The sequence below is a fragment of the Rutidosis leptorrhynchoides genome, chromosome 2, assembly GCF_046630445.1.
Source record: "Rutidosis leptorrhynchoides isolate AG116_Rl617_1_P2 chromosome 2, CSIRO_AGI_Rlap_v1, whole genome shotgun sequence".
Lineage (NCBI taxonomy): Eukaryota > Viridiplantae > Streptophyta > Magnoliopsida > Asterales > Asteraceae > Rutidosis > Rutidosis leptorrhynchoides.
In genome coordinates, this window is record NC_092334.1 from 536,732,324 (window position 1) to 536,737,296 (window position 4,973).

Here is a 4,973-nt window from a genome sequence, read left to right on the forward strand (position 1 = left end):
ATAACGGAACCTTTAAGTATGGAAGATCGAATGAGAGTCACACGCACTGGCCAAGGTCATGCCATTATTAAGCCAGATGTTAATGCGCCAGATTATGAAATCAAAGGACAAATCCTACACATGCTAACTAATCAATGCCAATATAGTGGTACGCCAAAAGAAGATCCAAACAAACATCTTCGAACCTTTAATAGGATCTGTACTCTATTTAAAATCAGAGAAGTTGAGGATGAACATATCTATCTCATGTTGTTTCCCTGGACTTTAAAGGGAGAAGCCAAAGATTGGTTAGAATCATTACCTGAAGGAGCGATTTATACATGGGATGTTTTAGTTAGGAAATTTCTAAAAAGATTCATTCCGGCATCTAAAGCCGTGAGACTTCAAGAAGAAATTATTACATTCGCGCAAAAGCCAAATGAAACATTATATGAGGCGTGGACAAGATTCGGAAAATTGTTGAGAGGATGTCCTCAACACGGTTTAGACACTTTTCAAATAGTGCAAATATTCTACCAAGGATGCGATGTTGCTACACGAAAAGACATCGACACAGCAGCTGGTGGTTCCATTATGAAGAAAACCGCAACTGAAGCTCACAAAATTATTGATAACACAGCATCCCGCTCACATGAGTGGCACCAAGAAAAAGATATTTTTCGTTCATCTAAAGCGGCTAGAGCCGATTCTAGCCATGACTTTCATTCCGTTTCCGCAAAAATAGATGCTTTCGAGAGACGAATGGAAAAGATGACTAAAGATATTCACGCAATACGAATCAGTTATGAGCAATGCGGTGGACCACACTTAACGAAAGATTGTCACATTGAGCAAACTATGGAACAACGTGAGAATGTTTCCTACATGAACCAAAGGCCGGGAAATAATTATCAAAATAATTATCAACCGCTAAGGCCAAACTTCAATCGAAATCAAAACATTCTTTACAATCCAAATGGGCCAAACAATAACTCGTACAACCAACAAGGTCCGATTAACCAACCAACTCAAAACAACACTTTCAATCAACAAAGACCTAGCTTGTATAAACCACCACAACAAACCGAAGAGAAAAAGCCAAATCTGGAAGAAATGATGGCAAAGCTAATGGAATCTCAAACACAATTTATTACATCTCAAACCCAAACAAATGAGAGGTTTGATCAGTCATTAAGAACTCAACAAGCTTCCATTTTGAATCTAGAAAAATACGTAGGTACTCTTGCTAGCATGATGAGTGAGAGGGAACAAGGAAAGCTACCGAGTAATACTGAAGTAAATCCTAGGAATGAAAATGTTAATATGGTGTCAACAAATTCAGAAAAACCATCATCAGAAGATGGGAAGGTTTTCGATGTAAGTAACAATGAAGAAGTTACAACACCACCACCACCACCCGAGTATGTAAAGCCAGTGGTGGCACCCTACAGACCACCCATCCCTTTTCCATGAAAAGGAGTTGAGTATGAGCAAGTAATAGGTAATAAAGTTTGTGATACCTTTGGAAAGAAGAAGAAGAATAAAAAAGTACAAGAAACAAAAACCGTAAAAATAAACCCGGTGAAGACAGTTCCACCGAAACCTCCACCCAATTTGGGTGATCCGGGTGAATTTATTATTCCTTGTCTACTTAGTGATTGTGTCATGTATGATGTACTAGCAGATTTAGGTGCAAGTGTGAGTGTTATACCTCTTTCATTATATAAGACATTAGGAGTAGGTGAGTTAAGTCCAATGGAAATGAGTGTTCGACTCTTTGATCAAACCATTAGGTACCCAGTTGGAATTGCTGACAACCTACCCGTTCAAGTGGGTAATTTAACCTTTTTAGTCGAATTTATTGTCATTGACATAGAAGAGGACTCAAACATTCCTCTAATTTTAGGTCAACCATTCTTAGCGTCCACCGGGGCGTTATTTGATGTAAGAAAGGGTAGACTGACACTTAGTGATGGTGACAAATCAGTCACCTTTATGATTCGAAAGTTTAAAACTCCACCAGCCAAAACCATTGAACCAACAAAAACGATTGGTAAGAACCATGTTGTTTTACCAACTCCAACGGTAGTGCTTAACAATAATAAAACGACTAAGTGTGGGAAAAATGAAGTAACACCTAATGATGACCTGATAACAAAGAACCCGTTGTTGATACGAAATTAAATGACCCCGTTATTAACAGTTCAATAAAGAAACTTATTAAACGAATTCGCGATGCTAGAACCAATGGGAACTTTAAGTTAAGTAACCGGTTAGTATCCAATCTATCGCCTAAAGAAAAGGCGAAACTAGTTGAATTTGTGGATATTACACAGGAATCCGACCAATGGCTTAAAGCAAAAGTCACAGATATGCAAGTTGATTATGGTCCAAGAGAAATTAACGATGAAGTTAATCAAATTTTGACTCCACAGCTACCTAAGTGTGGGGAGATTCAGATGTTCTAAAAAGAACATGTTGTCTAGAGTTAGTTGTTCTGTTCTCGTGTAGTTTCGAGAATGGAATCCGATTGGTCTTTTCCACTAGCAGACACTAAAGAACTAGTTTTCTCCCCCCATTCTGAATTTTTTGTTTTGTAGGTTTTGTATGAAATTAATACGCTTTTTAAATTTATGTTTTGTGTGAATTTTAAAAACAAAAATTTACTTTATTTCATTAAGTTTAAAAAAAATGATTTCTAAAATTCGTCGTGAGTTAAAGACTAGATCATAGAATCGAAATTGCTTTACCCGGGGGCGGGGAAAAAAATTTTGTTATCATTATTTTTAATATTACTGATCTAAAGTATGCCAAAAAAATTAAAAAAACCCGAAAATCTTTGTTTCTAAAACAATCGCTTTAAAACGACAATTTTTAAATTTTGTCGAGGGATGGACTAGGTAAACGTATCGAAACTACCTCTACCTAAAGTAAAAGGAAACAAAATTTTAAAAAAAATTATTCATTTAAATTGTTTTAATAAATAAAGATTTTATAATATATATATATATATATATATATATATATATATATATATATATATATATATATATATATATATATATATATATATATATATATATATATATATATATATATATATATATATATATATATATATATATGTTTGTAGTTTACCTTATGTAAAACAGGGTAAAACATCGCACTTTCAAAGACTGGCATTAAGTTCAGCAAAAGCTACTAATTTTGACAATAAGACGCTAAACACATGTGAAATTACAACAAAAGGAATGAACGATGAGGCGCGCCATCTATCATTCGACGAGCTTAGTAATTACAAACTGGGTATTTTTAATCACTTTTCTACACTAATCACCCTCATGAATTTAAATTTTTACAGATTTCTTGCAAATGAGGGCATTGCAAGATCTCAAGTGTGGGGAAGGGATTAAATTCTTTCAGGTTTTAAACATTTGACTTATACACTTGGTTTAATAGCCACCGTTAAATTTTACTAGTAAAGCAGTAGTTGTATTAGAATCTAGTGCTCTCTGATAATAAAGAACAGCCCTAGTCTTATATACTGACTAACTACTTCTAGTAAAAATTTTCAAAATTTTCAAATAAATGAATTCAAAATCTTGTTTATACATATTTATGAACAATAAAACTAGGTATTAACACCGAAATTATTGTTACCTCGGAAAGGACATAAATTGAGAAACAACCCAAAACGCTTGAATTCAGTTAAAATGAAATGGAAGAGAATAAAAAGGCAAAGAAAGAAATATAAAAGCCAAGTGTGGGAAAAATTTACCAAGTTATTTAAATCACATATCACATATTTTTGTACAAATATTTGAAAGTACTTTTGTTTTGGACGATTTTAATCAGTTTTACCCGATTTCTTATAATATATTTGAAAGAAATGTGCCACTTGATTTAAAAAGAAGTAAACTCTTCCGAAAAAGACACGCACTTCTTGATTTATGTCAGGAAGTTGTCGTCCCGACCAGCTGTAGGTTGACTAAAAATCTAGAAAAGTCATCTCTAAAATCAGCATGAAATCCACGGACCTCAGCATCAAACAGGGTCGCCAAGTGGTAAGACTTATCCTAACCATGAGAGGATCAGTCTCATAAAATGGAGAGGGCACTGTGCAAATTAGCTTGATAAGACTAATGAATCAGACCCCCAGAAAGGATAATCCTCCTTAAAGATTAAAAATCAGCTTTTAAGCCTGATATTACTCAATCTTGGAGATTGACTTTAAAGATTGAGAATTACAAACTCATGGAATTCGATGATATCTAAACTCGAGCTTGAACGAGAAAATATTTTGATCAAATTAAAATCAATTTGTTTTCTAAAAACCTATTTTCAATGCGTTCATTACCATTGAACGTAAAATCCTAGGAATTCACCTGGAATTCATTAGGTTACCTGAACCAAATCGGGTGTAAACCGTAAGAACGGTGGTTGCATAGCATGGTCAAAGACAGGACCTTGTGCCAGACCGAAAAATTATAGGTTAATCTTTACTATTTCTCCTACAAAGGATAGTAATTGCATCCGACACATTGTGAACCATGAACATCTGCATGTCATTAGACATTGCCTTAACAGTTGCTTGTTCAACGCTTTCCTTTACAACCGGACGGTAGTTTACCCAAAGGTAATATACGGAGCAAGTATACTGGACGTGTTGCTTTTCTAATACAAGGTTAGCAAGTGGGTGACACAAAACCATAAGTTTTGAGCTAAAATTTTAAAATCTGAAACCCACAAAACCCACAAAAACATATTGCGAACACCGGTGAAGGTTCAAATTAGAAAACTTGTCTAGGGTAAAAGCTAGAATGAATTTTCAAAAGATCAAATGTTTTCATAAAGATCCAATTTCCTTAAAGGATCTAAATTTTCATAGTCATGTGGGACTGTAAATCACATCGTTAGTATCATTGTTTATACCGATGTATCAAAATCACTGATGTATAAAGTGTGAGAATAAAAAAGTGATTCGAGTGAAGTGT

The 4,973-nt window shown here is 34.4% G+C and overlaps 1 non-coding gene across 1 annotated transcript; it reads right to left on the reverse strand.

Moving 5' to 3' along the window:
- Nucleotides 1-378: 378 nt before the first annotated feature.
- LOC139894948 (small nucleolar RNA R71) lies at nucleotides 379-485 on the reverse strand. Its single transcript, XR_011775421.1, has one exon. It is a non-coding gene; the product is annotated as a small nucleolar RNA R71 (small nucleolar RNA).
- Between the last annotated feature and the right edge of the window lie 4,488 nt (nucleotides 486-4,973).